Source organism: Castor canadensis, chromosome 5 (genome assembly GCF_047511655.1).
Source record: "Castor canadensis chromosome 5, mCasCan1.hap1v2, whole genome shotgun sequence".
Classification (NCBI taxonomy): Eukaryota; Metazoa; Chordata; class Mammalia; order Rodentia; family Castoridae; genus Castor; species Castor canadensis.
The window spans coordinates 39,199,555-39,221,049 of record NC_133390.1 but is presented as its reverse complement, the minus strand read 5'-3'; positions in this window follow the sequence as shown (position 1 = coordinate 39,221,049).

The following is a 21,495-nucleotide window of genomic DNA, read 5'->3' as shown; positions in this document are numbered from 1 at the left end:
ATTTAGAAAGAAAAATGTTGAGATTTTATTATATAAAAGTATTATTAATTAAGAAGTATGAGATTCTGTTAGATATGAAGCTCTTTGAGAACAAGAACTGCAACCTTAGTTAAGTCAGTTTAGAAATCATTATTAAGTTCCAGATTACACAGTGCTGTATATGTTGAGGCATTGAGAAAGTCAGAAAGGTGAAAAGTATACATGATGTGGTCCCTGTCAAGTCATGGAACAACTCATTTCAATAAATATGAGAGATGTCATTGCCAAATAAACACAAAAGAAGAAATGGAACAGTCTTTATGCAAGGAGAGTCAAAGAATACTGTTTGAAGTAAGTAATGCTCAGTGTATAATTTAAGAGTTGCATAGACGATGTGTGTTTTGTGGGTGCTTGGTAGGAAAGTGATAAATGATTTATTGGTGTCGTTAAATTTGAACACCATTTTAATGGAGCATGTGGAGCAGAAGAAGATATGAGTGGAAAATATTGGTGACAGATTGTAAAAGATCTTTTTCATAATACATAAGGAATATGAATTGCTATAGGCAACATGAAGTCACTAAATGTTTGTAAGTAAGAAAGTAAAAGAATTCATTGTGTTTGAATAATAACCTTGCCTATGCTGCAGAAGACAATTGGTGAAACAGAGGAACTCAAGAGGCTTACCAGGAGACTAGTGTAATAATGCTGAAGATAAATAATATATGAGCAATCTGGTATTTAAAGAAATTATGAGACTTTTTAATGTAGTAATCAGTTTTAAATACTAAGGAAGTTGAAAATGATTCCAACATATCTAGTCATTGTAAGCTTTTACATGGATAAAAATAAGTTAATGAACACTGAAGGAAAATGAAAACTTAAGAAATACACATGAACTCATACTTGTATGTGTTGGTATTTAATTAGTAAATACACTGGTGGAGATGTCTAGCTAGTAAAGGAATTGTGGGAAGACAAATCAAGGAACAATTGTTATTTATGCAGTCAATAGCATATAGGAGAAAATTAAAAATTAAAATAATAGAAATAGTTTGTGAGTTTTTTTTTTATTCTCCTCTGGATACTGATGACTCTAATAGGAATGTAGAAATTCTTTACTATGATTTAAAGTTTTGGGATACAGAATATTATGAATTACATATTTGCCCCTTTTAAAATTCTGAAGTAAAGTATATATTATTTTAACTGACATAAAAATGATCTTATTTGAGAGTGAAGTTCCATTTCCTATATGTTTTAAATATATCACATAAATAATCCAATGAAGAGAATAATAACCGTATCAAATTTTATCATCAATTTAAACACTGAGCAAACGTCTTTAATATTTCCCTCAGCTTGAACAAACTTTGTACAGGCTTCTAAACTCAGCACTGCTGTTAGGCCCCTGACCTTAGATTGCTTAGAGCATTTACTGTAGAAATCTTATAATTAGAAATTCTTACTCTGCTCAGATGTAAATCTTTTACAAATCCATTTGCCAGTTCTCCCACCTAGCTGGTCTTTCTTAAGGAGCTAGGGAACCAAACTTTTGAAATGTGATTGTCAAGGAAGGTAGAGTGTCTATCTTCATTCTTTACTGGATGCTTTGTTTCTCTGTTAAAACTGTCTCCTGCCATCAAGGTCAGAATAACTTTACTTTTGACTGAGGACAATTAGCAAACACAGATGACCTCCAACCCTCTCCAATCTTAAATATTTTTGGTCCTTTGTTTCAATGGAGTTGAATTCATACTGTGTTCTGGCTCCTCTCTTATTGAAATGTCTTGAATGAATTCTATTTGCTTAACTTTCACCTGTGCAGTTTTTTTCCTTTGGCAGTAGTTAATATCAACAAGGATGAATATTTCAATATAAAGGATTACAGGTTCAATGGATTCATCTATATATTTCTCTTTGCTCATGATGATGTGTGGTTTTAAAAATATGTCCTTGGCATTTCTTAAATTGAGAAAAATCAGATTTTTATATATGACTGCTTATTCTTCAGATCTCCTAAAAATTCATGCTACATGGGAATGATATACTTGATCTAGTCTTCCATTGGTAACATGAAAACTAAATGAAAGTATCACTGATTTTTTATCACTCATTAAAAACATTTATTGATTAGCTCACTGAGGTAGTAAGGCAAAATGAAACATAGTCATACCAGGTCTAATAGAACACAATATAAATCAACAAAGAATCTATAATTAATGGAGATTTATTTGCGAGTGCCACAAAATTGCTGCCATTAAAATGGGCTTGATTCACTGAGAAAGACAAATTTAATATTATATGTTAAAACCCATGAACTTACAAATTTACTTTTAAACAGATAAAAGAGAAAAATTCCCCCACATCTCTTTGGTATACCTGTAATTAGATGTGGCATGATAACAGACACTTTCCAGGGCTGCAGAGAACAGCAATGATGAAAACTATCATCACAAGAAGTGCAATTTACGAATTTGTATGAAGAGGGTATTCGGTCTCTTTGGTGGCCTATTACATTTAGTATACTTTCCCAAAATGAATTTGCTAAATTATAACCACTACTGGAGAAGGAATGTTCAGTGCAACATAATCATTAGGCTGTAATCATTCTTGATAAGTTATTTAACAAAACACTTTGTCTCTAGAACTGTGGTTAAGTCAATTCAAATAGACAAATGCTTATGTCATGACTAAATGATTCTGATTCATTAAATGATCTGCATAAACATCTTTCAAATCAATGTGACCTGAAAACAGGTAAATCCCCAACACTTTGACTATCCCCCTGTGTGCTACACCTTCAATTCATTGATAACGTTTTCATATTGTGGCTGGATTTATCAGCTTCCTAGTCAATATCCACCCCCACTCCCTTCTTCCAAAGCTTAGGAAAAATGCAGTTTGGACAGGAGGGACAATACCACATTCTCTTGGCATTCAATAGTACCTATACAGGCTGCTTTGTGTAATTATTCGAGAATATCTGTGGACTTTTCCCAATTCAGGGAGTGTATTGGTTCCCATAGTGCAGAGAAAGCTTCCTATTTGCAGTTGTGGTTTTCAATCAGTGGTACATAAAAACCCCAGTTTCCATGTCATTTTGTTAGGTTAATTTTGAAGTATGTTTCTTGCTATCTCTCATAGGTTCCTAGTGGTATAAGCTGTTTTGCTCATTGTGATAATTTACTTTCCTTGATTATAGTGATTTGGATATGAAGTGTTTCCTCAAAAAGGCTCATGTGTTGAAAGTTCTCAGCTGGTGGAACTATTGACATGAGTGTATCATGAGGGCACTGACTTCATTTATGGATTCATCCATTGATGAATTCATAGTTGAATGGTGAAAGGAAAATGAAGAAGCAAGACATACCAAGAAAAAATCTGCAACCTTTGTAAGTAGCAGGTCTTTATTAGGGAGAGGAAACCTGAGAGCGACCCTCAGTCATCAGAGTAACACTGTGAGAGGGGTAAGGGATGCCTCTCTCACAGGCTGGATTTTTCCAGCATCATGTTGGTGGCAAAAGAGAGTTTGGGGGGGCTGGGCATTAGAAAAAATGACTGCAAAGGATGACTAGGGGAAGGTACTGGACATTATTGTGAAAGTCATTGGGCCTGGGCAGCCAGCCATATGTGTCATTTTTTTCCTGGCTTTTTTATCAGGGGTAGCCATGTTTGCATTGTTTCAGTGTTTCTCAATATTCCAGCATTCCAGGCTTTTTATTATATATATATATATGGGGCATTGCCCATTTTCTGTCTACTTCCTGCTGGCCAGGGACAATGTAGGGAGTTGTCCAACCTAGAGAGTTTGTAGAAGCATGATGGCTTTAAATTGCTCCCCTGAGGTAGCTGAAAAAATGGCAGTAATACACTACTGGAAAAATCTTTGGATGATTTTAGTAAGACATACTAGAAACATTAAAGCCAGACAAACAAGGATGAGAGGAACTGCCAAAGAGGAAAGGATATCAGTAGGCTGTGAGGATGTTACCTGTTGTGCACTATCTTTAAGTTTTTTGCTCCGTCTCTAACTACATCAGATTTATTGATAAAGAAATAACAATCCTCTCCTAAGAAGAGACATAGCACACCTTTTTCAGCTGTGAGGAAATCTAATCCTCTTGTGTTTTGTAGGACCACCACCATTAATGAGTTGATCTGATCTTGGATTGCAGAAATCTGTAAGGCAATGTTATTAAGGTTTTTTTTAGAGCTGTGGATAGTTGTTGGAATTGGCTGACTGATACCCCTAATCCAGCCAATCATGTTCCAATCTGGGTTAAGAGACCCAGTCCCACTACTAGGGGGGTTGAGGCTGATATCTCTTTTTGTGCATATAAAGTGGACAACAGGAACAGGAATGATTTCTGAGTCAATAGTGTAGGAGACGGGGAATCAGAAAAAAAGGGTACAATCTCCCATCCAGTTAGTAGGTAGATACATGTATGTGTGGGACCTGCACAGAAAGAAGATTCCTGCAGAGGGGGAGAAGCATCCCATTAATTTCAAAGAGAGGAGGGTTTCTAGCCAGCGTGCATTTTGTTCTCTTTCATATGAGCAAGATGAGATAAGAGAGGGAGGCCATTAAAAAGGGTTGTAAGAGAGAGGAAGAAGCACTAGTGGATGTGAGGGATTCCATGGTAAGTTGGTGGGTTGGTGGATAGAGGAAAAGCCAGGAGTAGGGGTGAATAACAGTTTGTAGTCACTTTTGGAAAAGGGATTTGGGTAAAAACTCCCCACCTGACACCAAAGACTAACAAAGGGACAGTTGCTAACCTTTATCTCCTCGATGGGTGCCAAGGACAGTTAAGCAGACAGTAATCTAACTACAACTTATCTTTTTTGGTTGCCCAGCAACAGTATGTTTTTTATGACTTTTTTGGTACGTTTCCATTAGCCCCTTATATCTAGCCCAAACCTGTGTGTGGTAGTGGACTCTAGCTCTCTTCTTGGTAGTAGGGAAAGCTTTGATCTATCCTGTTATGGTGTCCATGAAAACTAGAAGATATCTAATGCACCTAATGGGGAGCATATTAATAAATTCACTTGGCAGTCTGAGTCAGGTAAGTGACCTCTTGCTTGATGGGTGGGAAGATGTTTGATAGGGGGTTAGTTTTGAAGCATATGTTGCAAGAGAATGAGAGTTCCTTTGGTGTTTTGTGGAAGTTAGGATGAGGAGCAATATGAGTTTTAATAAAATGAAAAAGACAGAGGATTAGAGTGAAAGACAGAGGGTTAGAGTGGAAGACTTGATGGAGGGCAGTTAGTATGGGTTTAATTTGTTGTTCTGGTAGAACAAGAGCATTATTAAGAAACCAGCATCCTTTGTGTTGGCTAGCCTCTTGAGTTTTTAATCATTTTATCTCTTTTGGTGTGTAACTATAATGAATTGGTGGAACGGTCTGGGTGGGGAGGGCATTTGTTGGATGTTTAGTTGTGGTGTCTGCCAAATTATGGCTGATAGATATGAAGGTGTTATTCTTTTGATGTCCCTTATGGTGAAGGGAGAGTGGCTGCTTATAAAAGGGCCATAATATGGTTTGCACTTGTAATTGGGGATCACTTAGTTATTAAGAAGCCCCATTCTTTCCATATTTGGGTATTGTAATGTATGATATTTTTGTGTATTTTGAATCTGTATAAATGTTAACTGTCTTTTCTTTCGCCCTTTGTAATGCTTGTGTAAGAGTGTACAGTTCTTCCTGTTGAGAGGTAGTTGTAGGAGGTAGGCTATTTGTTTCTATTATGGTGTATGTATTATTATTTGGTAGTCTCTCACATACCCTGTGCTAGCTGTAGAGGTAGTGGAAGCCTTTGTACAGCTGCCATCTATAAACAAGGTGGGGGCATTGGGTATGGGGTTGTTTAGAATGTGATGAAAAGTTGTAAGTGAGTCATCAAATACCTCAATAAGGTCATGAACTGGGGGTTCTGGGTTAGGTGAGAAGTTTGATGATAATAGGGTAAAAGGGTTTAGTCACTGACATTGCTGGAAAGTTAGATCATGTTGTAAGAGAAAGGAGTGTAAGATCTGAACACTAGATGGGCAGATGGAGTTAAGAGCTTTGTGGTTAATTAAGTCTTGAATGTTGTGATGACCAGAGAGACCAGACTCTCATAGATAAGTTGAAAGTTATTTTTGTGAGCTTTTGGCATTAAGAGAGCTGCTGTGGCCAATACTTTTAGGCAGGATTGTCAGCCACTATAAATGGGGTTTAGTTGTTTTGAGAGGTAGGCTATAGGAGCTATTGAATCTCCTGCACTTTGGGCCACAGACCCAAAGCTTGATCTTTGTCTTAGTGTAGGTATAGATGAATAGTTTTGTTAGGATTTGAGATGGAGAGTGCAGGTGGCCTTGATAAATTTTGTTTGAAGAGATTAAAAGGGGTCAGAAGAGCCCTGGACCAAGGTAAAGGTTCATCTGTGTCCCATCTAGCAGCCTCATATAGCGGTTTGGCTATTATTGAATATTAAGAATCTAGATTCTAAAATACACAGCTAGTCCTAGCAAAGGAAGGATGTCCCTTTTTGTCTTAGGGGAAGGAATTGGAGTATGGCAGTTTTTCTGTTTTGAGATATTTGACAATATCCCGGAGTTAATAAAAGTCCCATGAATGAGACTGAAGTTGAGATAAATTGGGCCTTATTTTTTTGATACCTGATATCCCCAGTGTGTTAATGAATTAAGGAGAATAATGGTGTGGGGTTTACGTAAGGATGTTGAGTGGCTACATAGAAGGAGGTCATCTACATATTGGATGAGCTTGCTTGGGAAAAGATTGAGGGACCTGAGATCCTGCTGTAGGGCTTGGCCAAAAAGGTGAGGGGAGTCTTGAATCCCTATGGGAAGACTGTCTAGCTTAATTGTTGGGTGTAATGAGTAATGGACTCTGTCCATGTGAAGGCAAATATGGGTTGGGAGGAAGTATGCAAGGGAATCATAAAGAAGGCGTCCTTGAGATCTAGGAAAGAAAAGAAAGAGGTTTGGGGAGGAATCTGGGAGAGAAGAGTATATGGGTCAGGAACCACAGGATGAATAGGGTTAATGGCAGCACTGATTTCTTTATTTTTGAGGTCTTGGACTAGTCTAAAGGAGCCATTGGATTTTTTAACAGGGAGGATGGGAGTGTTGTAAAGGGATTTAACAGGGATTAAAAGATGAGAGGTTTTTAATTGAGCTATAATTAATTTTATTCCCATATGTCTTCCCTGCTCAAGGGATATTGTGGGATGATGATGAGGATGGAAGGATCTTTAAGAACAATCTTAATTGGAGTATGATATGAAGCTATGGAGGGGTAGGATGTGTCCCAAACTTCCTGTAAGAGGTGGGGAGAGGTTTTGGGCTGTGGAAGATCCTGTATAAGGATAAATTGTATAAATTGTATGGGCTGACCAGAATTAATGGACAGGATAAAAATGGTGGTTTTGAGTCTATGGAGTATACTAATATTGGAAAGGGACAAGCTGGAATAGCCAGGAAGGGTGTGTTTTGTGGGTGTGTTTGGTATGCCATCTATTTCAACAAGAGGGAAGGAGGCCTTTTTAAGGGAACCCACATATTCGGTTAAAACTGATCTGGATGCCCCACTATCAAGGAAGAAAGAACTATGTTTTCCTGATACCGTCCCAGTTTCCTATGGATCAGTGGACTTGCCAGTGGCGGAGGCTTAATGATCCAGGTCTTGTCAGTCTCCTAGAGGAAACATTGGTATTGGATCCTTGATCGGGGGGGCTATTAGGAATTTGAGGCTGTATGCGAGGAAAAAGCTGTTTTCCCTCTGGACTGTCTATCTTCTTCCCTTTGTTCCCAGTGTCCCCATTGTCCACATTGTTGGCAAGGCCTTGTTGGTGGACATGGATTATGGCAAGATTTTGCCCAGTGTCCCTTGTTTCCACATAGGAAGCAGGCTTCAGAGGGCTATTTGCCAGGTCTCTTGGGTGGGTTTTTTGAGGCAGTATGGGGTGTCTGGTTTTGATTTTGGAGGATGGAGTCCAGCATTTGATATTTTGTGTGGGTATTTTTATCACTTAATTGTTTGGCTTCCTCATCCTTATTGTAAAAAACCTGAAAGGCTGTATTTATTAACATTTGTTGGTGGTTCTGGGCCCTCTTCAAGTTTTTGAAATTTTCTGGAGCTGACTGACTGATAAGTGGAGATGTAACAAAATATGGCCCTCTTGGGAGGCAGGGTTTAATTAGTGCATTTAACCATTGCCTCCATGAGGTGACTAAGAAAGAAGGTAGGATTATTATCTGGATTTTGTTGATTTCCTTGATCTTATTGTAGTTGACTTGTTTATGGCTATTTTTGTCCATGGTTGTCAGCAGGCAGGAAATCATATGATCTCAGGAAATTGATCCCAGTCCCCAACTGGATAGCTTCATCGAGGCTCAGTGTTAGGTACTGCCTCAGCAGTGGGGGGATGTCTATTGGAATGCTATTGATAGAGTTGGTCAGCATGTCGTTCTGCTGCCTTCCATATTCTCTCCTTTTTTATAATGTCATAAATGTCACTCCATGCGAGGGTAGGATGTAGGAATTCCTTACAGTATCTTGTTGGATTGTCTGAAAAGGAGCTCAATCATTGTTCAGTTTGGGAGATATGTAGCATAGAAAAAGGGACATGGACTCTGACTGTTCTTTCCATTCCTGCCACCTCTTGTAGGGGGAGTATGGGGGCTGGAGGAGGATGTGTAGATGTGGATAGTTGTAGGAGTGGAGGAGAGTACATTCAGGATTGGGTGTAAAGAGGGGACAAAGGAAGGGAAGGGGCCATGATTGAGGAAGGGTCTTCTAGGGAAAGAGGGGAGAAAGAGTCTTCCAGAGAGGAGAGAGAGCTTGGAAGATTTGGGGACACTGGAGAAGTTGGGTTGTCAGGGTACTTTTAAGGGGGGTGTTCATTGGTAGGATCTGGATCAAAAGTTGATGGGAGTAGATTAGGAGCAGGGGCTGAGGGGGAGGGGTGAGAATCAAGAAGAAGGACTTGGAGGGGCTGCAGTTTGAACAAAAGGAAGGTTGGGACTTGAGAGAAAAGAAAGCCTGAGGTAAAGGGCCTTTTGCCATTTGCCACTTCTTACAATAAAATTGTCAAGATCTTGGAGAACATTGGGATCAAAAGTCCCAAATTTAGGCCATTTTGAAGAGTTATCTAATATATTGTGTCTACACTTGTGTGAAAAAATGAATGAGGTTTATTTGTTTTAAATCACCCTTTAGACTTAATTTTATGAGGTTATGTAGGAGACACCTCAGGGGTGAGTCAGAGGGAATTTTAGAGTGGGTATTGCTTATGGCCAGGATTAGGAAGTTATCTCTAGGGCATCTCCTAGAGAAAGCTTACAAAACTGAAAAAACGAACCTGGAGCAATAGGTTGAAGTCTCTAACCTGTGTAGTCAGGGGCCAGACTTGCCAGGGGCCAAACAACCAGAGGGTGTGAAAAGGGGGAGAGACAGGAACACCAAAGGTGAGAATGGCTGGAGTCTGACATACTGAGTCACCATGGAGTACCAGAAGGAGAGGACAGGTCTTACCCATCCCTGTAGAAATCAGAGCCAGAGTTGAGTGTGCAAAGTGGAATTGGCAAAGGGCCCTGCAGGAGGTCTCAGAGGAATGGAAAGTTAGGGGCTTATGTATGACCAAAAGGTCAGGCCCCAGAGCAGTGTTGATACTAGGTAGAAAGAGCTGCCGAACACTAACTTTTGGGCTTGAGTCTAATGCACAGGAAAGCAATGCAAGTCAGTTCCCTGTATAGCTATCCTTATCTCAACTACAAAAACCCTTGGTCCTTCCAATAATTGCTACACTCTCTCTTCAACAAAATTAGAGATAAGGGCAAAATAGTTTCTGCCTGGTAACGAGGGGGTTGAGGGGGAGAGGGAAGGGATGCAGGGGTAAGGGAGAGGGCGGAGGGAAGGGGCAGAAGTGATCCAAACATTGTATGCACAAATGAATTAAAAAAAAAAAAAGAAAGTGCAGATGCCCCTAACCCTATGCCCAAAAGAACAGTCAGTATGATGGGGAGGCTTAGCAGAAAGTATAATAGTGATAGCATCATATAGAAGATAGTGAGGAGGGAAAGAAAGGAGAGAAAAAGAGTTTTGGAGAGAGGTCAGGCAGTTTGGAGATGGAGTTGGGCACTGGCTGTGTCCCTCTCAGGAGCTTAGTAACCTCTTGGCCCTAGTGCATCTGTATAAGCCCCAGATCAGAGACCACATAGGGGTGCACCATTGACCATATGAAGATTGCCATGGAATCACAGTGGCCGGAGAAGGGCATTCCCCCTGCTTGAAACTCTCTCCTGGGTTTTGGCACCAAATAAAAGGAAAATGAAGAAGCAAGAGAGACCAAGAAAAAAATCTGCAACCTTTGTAAGTAGCAGGTCTTTATTAGGGAGAGGAAACCTGAGAGCGACCCTCGGTCATCAGAATAACACTGTGAGAGGGGTGAGGGATGCCTCTCTCACAGGCTGGATTTTTTAAGCATCCTGTGGTGGAAAAAGGGAGGTTGGAGGGGGCTGGGCATTAGAAAAAAATGACTGAGAAGGGGGAATAGGAGAAGGTGTTGGATATTATCAGGAACGTCATTGGGCCTGAGCAGCCAGCCATACATGTTGTTTTTTCTGGCTCTTTTATCAGAAGTAGCCATGTTTCCATTGTTTCAGTGTTTCTCAATATTCCACCAAACTGACCATTAGGAAGTAGGGCAGAATTGGAGGAAGTAGGTCACTGGGAGTATGCCTTTAAGAATATATCGTAGTACTGGACACTTCCTCTCTTTCTCTTTCTGCCTCCCAGCCACCATGAGATTAGCAGCTCTGCTCACTATGTCCTCAACTCTGATTTCTCTGCTGTGATACCTTGTCTTACCACAGGTCCATGCTAATAGAGCCAGCTAACCATGTGATGGAATCTCTGAAACCATGAGCCAAAATAAATTTTTCATCTTTTGTTTCCTCACGTGTTTTGTCACAGCAATTAAAAGCTTATAACACATTTATGTCTTTTCAATTCTTGTCTCATCTTCTCAATCCCCTATAATTGTTTCTAGGAATAAGTTCAGAAATAAAGTACCCAAATCTTTTACTAAAAATCAGTTGTCTATTTGCCCACCTCTTGTATAGCCAGGAGTGGCCGGACAATCTTAGAAAATGAGGCCTTACCAAAAGTCTGATGGGTTAAAAGAAAAAAAGTAGTAAGAGGAACATTTGTAGGAACAATTGTGTATCATTGACTTTCCTTCCTTCTGTATCTCCATCAAGTACTTTATTTACATGTAAGTATATCTGGATCTGCACTGCTGCTTGTAATCAAGAATGGGGATGAATTGAAACACTGTCAGAGAAAACTCCTAGAGAATAACCAGGGACTTTGAGAAGCTGACTAAAATCAGTAGAACATTTTGTTTAATGAGAAAAAGTATACCATACTCATTTAATATCAAATACATTGAGTTTGCCTTGCTATTGCATGCACTACGAAGATTGCCATATAACTAAAGAACATTTTATGCTAAAATGGAGAATGTTCCCAATACACTATAGAGAAATTTTCATTGAATTATGTAACTTCTGGTGTTAGTCTTAACTTTTAACTTCTTCCACATAACATTGAAAAATATTTTCTATTATGTTGAATATTTTAATTTCTATATTCAGCTTATCTATTTTACATATAAATAAGACCTTATATTTCCAACTAAATCTTTAATTTTTTAAAACATACTCCTAATGAGGCCTCTTGATTCATTTTCTATGTAAGTAAAAATTCTTTTACTTTTTCCAAAAAAAGAATCTAACAGATTCTCCTAGAATAGTGCCCAAATTCAAAACAAAATAGTCATAGGGAAGTTGTCTTCCTAGCTTTATAAGCTAGCTACCTCACTTAGACATATTTAGTGTTATTTACATATATAAACCAAAGAATGTATTAACAAAGGAGGGATTCTGTACTTGAAAGTAAAGAAGTAGTGATATAGAAAAGAATTGGTCTGAATATTTCTACCAAAGTCTTAGATATAGAAGTTTCAGGATATGAGAGACACAGAAAACCAGTTCAAATAATCACATATAAATGCATCATATGCATTTTTATCTCCCTTTTAATATTATATACAAAATACAATTAATACATCAATTTATATATGAAGTGAAGGTAACAATAGGTTAGAAAAAAGGCTATCCAGTTTCTAATCAGTAGGTAGTATTAGATTTGAATCAGTATTATCTGGTTCTAGAGTGTTCTTCAGTGATGGATACTACCTGATTCTCCTTTTATTAAGAAAGGTGACCTCTATGGAGACAAGGAAACAGTTTGTGATCTTCACCAAGGCATAAAATAACTGACTTTTCAGTCATCACCTACTTTGATTGTTAAGTTGAACACAATTAATTATATTCTAAATATTCAATTTAATCTTCCAGGTATCTTTTCACAAGAAAGTGGGTAGCCATTAAAAAAACAAAATTTGATAATTATAAAATATGTAAGCACAGTGGCTTCTAACATTCATCTATGCATTCATTAAACATATTTATCCCCAATCAACTTCAGGACACTGAGAAAATAAATTTTTGATTATGTAAATCTGAAGACTGGAAACTCTGCAAAATGATAAATCAAAAGGTCATAGATAAACAAAGAGCTGACATGCCCAAATGACCACTTGTGCCTTGGACTCCAGATGGCATCATTCATGCATACTATTTTACTTTAAATTATACTACTAAAATTTTATACACATTTGAATACAATGACTAGGTACTTTATATTCTAAAGGACCCAGTTCTTTAACTCATTACTCATCTGGGAAATGACTTAATTAATTTGAGATTTTTAAATTTGTAACATAAGCACAATGAGTCACAAGTGATGGGCCATAATGAGCTGTACATAGTCATGTTGTTTATATGTGCTGTTGAATATGAGTCAATTCTAAGTGTTCAGTTTTCCAGCCTTATTATAGCTAAACTGCACCTTGGATTCACTGTCTTACTTCTATTTCCTTTACTATCTCCTCATTTTTCTTCCCATCCCTTAGTTTTGACCTGTATTAGATTTAAGTTTCTGGTCCTTTTCTAAATTTACATTCACCTTCCTGATGATCTTATCCAATCCATTTATATGTCTACTAGTACTCATAATTATATTACTATTTATATACTGAAGCTGCTTAAATTTATATATATAGTCCAGTCCACTTACATGAACTATATACAGATATATACATAGCTGCTTACTGGATACCATGACTTGGATATTTACTAGAAAACTCAAAGCTTATAAATTCAATATGTCATCCCAAACTCTGTTCTACCAGCATATACCTTATATATTTTAGTTAATGGAAATTTCATCCATCCAATCAGTTTTCAACTTCTCTCATTCTTTTACAACACCTATCCAGTTTTCTAGGAAATGGTATAGCTCTCAGAAACCTTGATAGCTGTTCTATCACTCTCATCTTAATAGATAGCTATCTACTTAAGTAGCTGGCCAATTGGGAGACTTAATAGGTCTCACTGTTTCACCATTGCCCCTCCCCAGTGTATTCTCTGCACAAAATGTTTTCTTAAATCTTTTTTTAGCAGGTCTTATCACATTATCATCTGCTTAAGATTTTTCAATGGCTTATAAAGACAAACTTGGTCTCTAATTACTCTCCACTACTCTTACATGTCATCTCTTTTTTTCTGTCTACATTTTCCATTGTATTTTAGTTACATTGGACTCTTGCTTTTCCTTTAACCAAAGAGTCATCGTCCTGTTATAAGGCATTTTCCTAGGCAATTTTCTCTGCCAGATACTCTCTTCCTCAAGATATGTTCATGTTTAATTCCATCCTTCAAATCTTTGCTTAAATTTTCCTTCTCATTGATTTTCACCATTATAATCAGCTTTAAACATTTTTACTGACTGTGCCTCTAAATTTTTTCCATTACATATGTAATCCACAATTGAATGCATAACTGTTTTTGATATTGGTTCCATGGTATTATGAACCCCAAGGAGGCAAGGCTCTATGTCTATTAGATTCATTCTTTGATGTAATACAAATGTCTAGAAAAATACTTGACATACAGTCGACATTAATTATATCACTTGCTTGTCAAAAAGTAGTAAATATTATTAACTATCCACAGAATAGCATCAATTATTGTGTACTGTCTAATTGGTCCCTAATTCCTATTCATGATGAATAATTTAATTCAACACATAAAAAATCATACACAGAATACTTGATTATAATGTAGGTTGAAATTTTACTTCTATATCAAACAGAAACTCAGAAATATTATTAGAAAATGAATCCTGGGACCACATATTGCTGAACAATGAAGCCAGAGACATACATGGACATAAAGAAAAAAAAACTGTGGTAGCAGATATTGTGTTAAACCAACCAAATCTTGCCTTTAGGACCTGGGTACTTATTCTCTCAGCTGCAGGGAATGTTGACTACTGGCAGCTCTCAGTTGAGATCTCCAGGAATTGCCCTCAGCCAATGAGCAATTCATTGTCCAAGTGTATGTCTCCAACTTACAGACAGCTAGCATCCAATTACTAGTAAATAGAGGGGAATATAAGCAGAAGTCTGTCTTGATTTGGAACTATTTGTAAAAGACATCCCAGCTCCAGAACTTCCTGTTAAATAGTCATTTGTTTCTGCTAAGCAGTATCAGTTTCCAGTTTTTCCTCTGGCTAATCCTGTTACCCTCACTCCTCGTGAACGTTGCTTTCAGGTTTGGGCCCCAAAAATCTACACAAGCATCTCTAACTCATAGATTACTTTCTTAGGGAATATTATCTAGAACAGTTTGTGCCAGAAATGGTTTTATAAAACACATAGTGAAATGGAGTTTTGGATTGCCAGAAATGGTCTTAGAAAATATGTAGTACAATGGAGTTTTGAGTTGCATCTCTTCCTGTCTGAGAGACAATGGGAATCATGTCCCTGGAGGTAAATAGTGATAACCCCTGAGAAGCTGCATCAATGAAATTGAAAAAACTTCGCTAGTGTTAAACTGGGATGTAACAATGGTGAGAGGTAATGCACTAACTCATTCAAAATTTCAGGCATTTGATAAGTCAGGGAAAGTAGTTTTACAAAGATTCTGGAACAAGTTAGCTCAAGTGGTAGAGTGATTATGTAAGTATGTGGTCCTAAATTTGGTCCACAGTACTGATAAAAAAGCAGAGGGTGTAAAAGTGCTCAGTCCCTTACATGAAGTGACGCAGATTGAATATAATCACCTCACTTTCTGTCTTAATCAGCATATCAATAACTCAAGTAAAGTCACATAATAATGAAACAGGGTAAGTACTGGGTCTGCAAAGGAGGGAAAAGAAATATATATTTTAAAATACTGTATAAGTTACCCAAAAGTTAATGCTAAGAGCCAGGAGGATATACATGGATTTTGAGGGAATATACATGGATTGTGGGGCAAAGGAGAGTTTTTACAATTTATTTAATTTTGTTATTATTGAAAAAAATGTGTTATTTGAATGTCCTGCCTCCTCCCTATCTCCACCCAAATAGAAGTACATTTCCTAATCTCTGTAATGAATACATATTTTACCCTGCTTGACAAAAGATAATTAATGTTGAAAATGGAATTAAGGTTGCTAGTAGCCAAATCTAAATCATAGGGAAGTTACCTTGGCTTATCTGGGTTGTCACAATGAAATTTTAGGAGTTCTTAATATTGGAAGAAGGGTAAATGGAAAGAGTAGAAAGGAGGAGTATAGTTAGAAAAGGAGATGTGAAAAAGACTCAACCTGACATTGCTCATTTGAAGAGTAAAAGGAAGGACTAGAAATGAAGGAACTAGGGCAACCATAGAAGCTGGAAAAAGCTGGGTTCTACTCTAGAGTTTTCAGAAGTAACTCAGTCCTGTTGACTGACATTTTGTTTTTAGTCCAATAAGACCAATATTAGACTTCTGCCCTCCATAACTGTACAATAATGCATTTGTACTACATAACTTAGTTTTTTGGGAATATGTTATAGGTGTAATAGAAAAAACATGGCAAGATGTGATACTGAACATCTTTTCTAAGACACTATGAGATAGTGCTAACATGGTACAGGAGACATAAATAAAACAATGGCCCATACTAAATAAGATATTTATGTGCTTATGGCAACTGGAAGAATGAGTATTTCAGTCTTGAATGAGGAAAGTGGGCAGTACATTCCAGTATCTATTAGAGCTGACTTCTTGTCCCTTTCAGATGTACCTGGTGGAGGTTATAATATCTTAGATGATTATAGTTCAGTATTAATGTGTATTTCAGGAATTGCCCTTAGCAAAGCACGAGGTGCTTCTCAAAAAATTATCAACATGCACAGGGATAGTTAAAAGTTGGGTTGGTTAGAGAGTGGATAGAGTCCCAGAATCTTATTTTTAATTTAGTGAAATTATGAAGGATCTTCTTAAGTCCAGAGATGGTTGTGCAGACCAACTGAGTTGTCTGTGAAAACTTTACTACACTTAAACCTCTCTGTCTTACACTCTTTCTCTTATTCTCCTCAAGATCTTTCTATCTAGAGCACTTCTTTAAAACTTCCTGCATTCAACTCTCCATTGCAGAGTCTGTTTTGCAAAGTTGATTTCGCATCTAAAACAATAACTTTCTAAGAAGGGAAAATAACTTTTCTCTTCCTGTTGAAATAAGCAGCAATCTAATTGATGATAGAAGAAGAGATTATGTACTTCAATATAACCTTAGATTTCTGGATCAAAAGTGGAGTTGACCTAAGTATTAGCTTTCAAGGTATGGAGGTTCTTTTAATAGTGGCATATGGGAATGAGCTTTGCTGTAATGGTTTGGGGAAATATTTTTGTTCCATCTCTGTTATGGTTTGAGTACAAAAATCCCCCATAGGCTTATGTATTGAAACTAAGGTTCCCCAGCTAGTAGTGCTATTTTATGAGGTCCTGGAAATGCTAAAAGGTAGAGCCTAGCTGAGGAAAGTAAGTCACAGGTCCTTCATGTACTGTGTCCTTGGCACTACTTTCTCTCTCATTTTTTGTCTCGCTCTCACTCTTGCTCTCTTGCTCATTTTTACTCTCTCTTCTCTCCTTTTTGTCCACCATGAGGTGAGAACCACCTCTGCCACAAGCACTTATTAACATAATGTTCTGCTCAAACCCCATGGTTTCAAACAACAATGGACTGGACTTTCTGAAATCCTGGGCCAAAATTAATCTTTCTTCCTTTAAATCATTTCTATCAGGTATTTGGTAACAGCTATAAAAAACTGGCTAATTTAACCTCTAATATATGATGTGATCCATGTATGGTGACTTATCCTAGTAGTGAAATAAATAATGGACCTGGTTTAAGATGTAGCCAGAATGTGTTTAGGTTTGCCAGATGGTAATGTAATCAGTGCCTTTCTGGGAAGGCTGAAAGGGTCTGGTCCTAGGCGTAAGAGATAGTCACTTTATTAATTCAGTCACATATTGATTCATTTATTCAACAGTGTTTGTCAAGTGCCTAAAAATTAGGCACTTATACTACACTCACTGATATCACAACAGCAAAGAAAAGATATTGTCCCTATATTTTGTAATGGGGTACAAACATGTGAACAGACACTCTTAATATTGGTGACAAGTGCTATAATGTAAAAGCAGAATATTCTGAAGCAAGCATAGAGATGGAATTACACAGACAAAGCAAACAGCAAATGAAAAGGCCAAAACTTTAAAACAGGATAACATGGCATGTTCAGTGACCTAAAAGCATTTAAGCATGTTTTCAGGATAGAATTTGAGGAAGGAGCAAGATGAGAGAAAGGGTAACCAAGAGACAAATTGTGAAATATCTTATAGGTGGGCACTGTTAGGAGTTTAGACTTTATTCTGAAGTCTATAGAGAGAATTAGAAGATTTTAAACAGGCAGTGATATGATCAGATTTGCTTTTCAGAAATATCAGTGTTTCTCTGCATTAAGGGCAACAAATGCTAGCTAGTTTTTTAGGTGTCTTACCTATCCTCACCCCTCCCTTGTGTGCTCTCGCTTTTATCATGTGCTCATAGTCCAATCCCCTTGTTGTGTTTGCCCTTGATCTAATGTCCACATATGAGGGAGAACATACGATTTTTGGTCTTTTGAGCCAGGCTAACCTCACTCAGAATGATGTTCTCCAATTCCATCCATTTACCAGCGAATGATAACATTTCATTCTTCTTCATGGCTGCATAAAATTCCATTGTGTATAGATACCACATTTTCTTAATCCATTCGTCAGTGCTGGGGCATCTTGGCTGTTTCCATAACTTGGCTATTGTGAATAGTGCCACAATAAACATGGATGTGCAGGTGCCTCTGGAGTAACAGTCTTTTGGGTATATCCCCAAGAGTGGTATTGCTGGATCAAATGGTAGATCGATGTCCAGCTTTTTAAGTAGCCTCCAAATTTTTTTCCAGAGTGGTTGTACTAGTCTACATTCCCACCAACAGTGTAAGAGGGTTCCTTTTTCCCCGCATCCTGAGGGGGGGAGCGGGAGGGGGTGGAGTGGGTGGTAAGGGAGGGGGTGGGGTCAGGGGGGAGAAATAAACCAAGCCTTGTATGCACATATGAATAATAAAAGAAAAATGAAAAAAAAAAAGAAATATCAGTGTAAAACTCACAGAGCTTGGCTCACAGGGCACAATCTGAGGTAGCTTCTGCTGCTGGCAAACTTGATACCATCAGTGCTGCCTAGACCTTGATCTCTCAGGGCCTGAGGAGATTTCATGATACAGTTCTGGCTGTGACACTTCTTATTAGAGGATGCAAATAAAAACCATCAAAAAATTGTAACACATATAACATACAACACCATGAAAATGTGGGGGATAGTTACCATAGTTTCTAAAATATACTGAAGATATAATTCCTTGCATAATTAAATTTGATATCTCAGATTATGAAATTATTTTTTGACTAGGTTATCAGAAAGTAATTCTGCTCAGGAAATGGGCTACAATGGGCTACAAATTACTAACCAATTAAGTCTATCCTCATTCCCATTAGTATTTTCAAATGATTTTGTTCAAAGACTCCAAAGATGGATGATCTTGAGAAATGTTTTACAAACCTTACACAACAGAGTAAGGTTTGTAAAATGTTGAGGAAAATGACATTTCTTTTAGATACCAGAGGAAAGAGTTATATACCTCTGTACAGCTGCCTATCCATAAGCTTCAGTAAAAATCCTGGAATTTATTGAAGAAAAAGTATTATTAGCCCTTTGAAAATTTCATTTAACCCTAGGTAGTAGGAAATCTTATAACTTCAGATACTAAAAATGATCAGATATGCTATCTTACCTACTGTTGAATGTTGCTGAATTCTATTCTGAATTACTGTTTAAAAATGAGGTAGTGATTGGTTATTTTTAATAAGAAGACTTTTCAGGCTCTGTCTGCCCTGATGATGCCAAGCAAGCAGGGAAAAGCAGAATGAGCAAATTATATTAGGAATAATTTTCTCAATAAGTGTAAGATATAAATTAGAATACATAGGTTTCCCAATAATAAGAACCCTACCAAGAATCACTTGGTTGAAAAACTAATCATAGATCACTGAGAGATTAATGTTGAATGACACCCTGGGAAAGGAGAATTTTGTTCATATGGGTAAAATAATCCCCAATTATCTACATATTATCTACATGTAGATATTATATATGTACATATATAACAATATGTAGATAATATATATTAAGCCACTAAGGTGATACTTATACTTATTACCTTAATTTTATATATATGCAATAGAGAGTATATACAGGAAAGAGAAATGTCCCTATGGTGAAAAATAGAAGTGAATGAAAGAATCATGATTATAGCTTACTTCAGATATAGGATCTATATTCTTAGACACTAAACTACATGTTTATTCTGGGTGTTTTTCTTCCAGGTTACACACATTCAAATGTATCTTTCACGCCATATTAATCATAATTCGAGCTTCCATTTGCCACAAGTCAAAAGCTACAATGGAAGAGAGGGATATCTGAGAGTATGAACAACTGTTTGCAAGATGGAAAGAAGCTATGTGATTTAGATTAAATGGCAATTTTTAAAGAGTTGTCTACTGTGTTACTGAGCTTTTCATCATCATAACAAATACCTAAAAAAAAAGAGATAAGATTCATTTTGGCACACAGTTTTGGAGATTTCAGTCCAGGACCAATGAGCCTGCTTACTGCTTTTGTTCTGTAGCAAGGCTGCACATCATGACAGAAGAGTGCAGTGGAGTAAAGCTGGCATTTCATGGTTGGGAAGGGGAAGAAAGAAGTCAGGCCAAGGTCCCATTGTCCCCTTGAAGGGTGTCCCCTCAACAAACTGAACACCTCCCCCTAGACTTCATCTCTTAAAGATTCTACCGCCTCTCAATAGCACCAAGCTGAGGACAAAGGCTGTAAAATATGGTTTTTGAGGGCCACTTAAGATCCAAATTATTGTAGTCATTAATGAATTATTTTTAGCTCACATAATAATCCTTTGTGCCTCTGCAGAAATGCTGGGTGCAATCATGGGCTCCTTGCCCTTTCCTTCTGTCTTAATCAACCACCAATTCTTTCTAATTGTATTTGCTAAATTACCCTAAAATCCATTCTATTCTTCCCATCTGCACAATGTCACTCCACTTGTTCCATGTGACTGTCTTTCCAAATTGATTCTGTGTGTCATACTTGGTTCTTTCTAAATGATTCCTTAAATTTCACCAAGTATACAATCTCAAAAGTACAAATTTTATTACATCAATTCCCTGAAGACACTCCTGAATACTTCCTCACTTCTGAATGAACAATATTTTTATAATCTAGTCTCTGTTTTGCTCTCTAGATTTATTTCATCCTACTTTCTAGGTCATAATCATAATTCAGCCATGACAAACTTCACATGTTTTTCAATGTAACTTTTACTTTCTTATCTATGGAATTTTGGTTATTAAATGTATTGAAATAATTTTATACATAAAGTAGTGGTAAAAATAGTACAAATATCCTGCATTTTTTCACTCATGTTTCTTCATTGCTAATACCTGGCACAGTCTGCATGATCATTAAACCTACGAAATAAACAATATAATACTGTTAATGAAACCAGTTTTTATTTAGTTTATGCCTTTTCCTATTCTACCATCTGTTCCAGATTCCTACATTACATTTATTTGTAATATTTCCTTGGTCTACATTTTTTTAGTTTGGAATTGCGGCTCAAATACAGGTCCTGAGGAATGCTAGGCAATCACTCTGAAACTGAGCCAGACACCCAGCATTATTTCTACCTCTAGTTGGAAAATTTCTATGTGTTTCCATATCTATAAATATATTAATACATTTGAAGAGTACTACTCCATTATTTTGTGTAATTTCATTCAATATGATTTTTTCTGTATGTCCTAATGATGAGATGGAGGTTATGTAATTTTTGGCAAGAATATTAGAAATTAGTATATTTTGCACTCATAGTCAACCCTCAATTATTTATGCATAAGAGAGA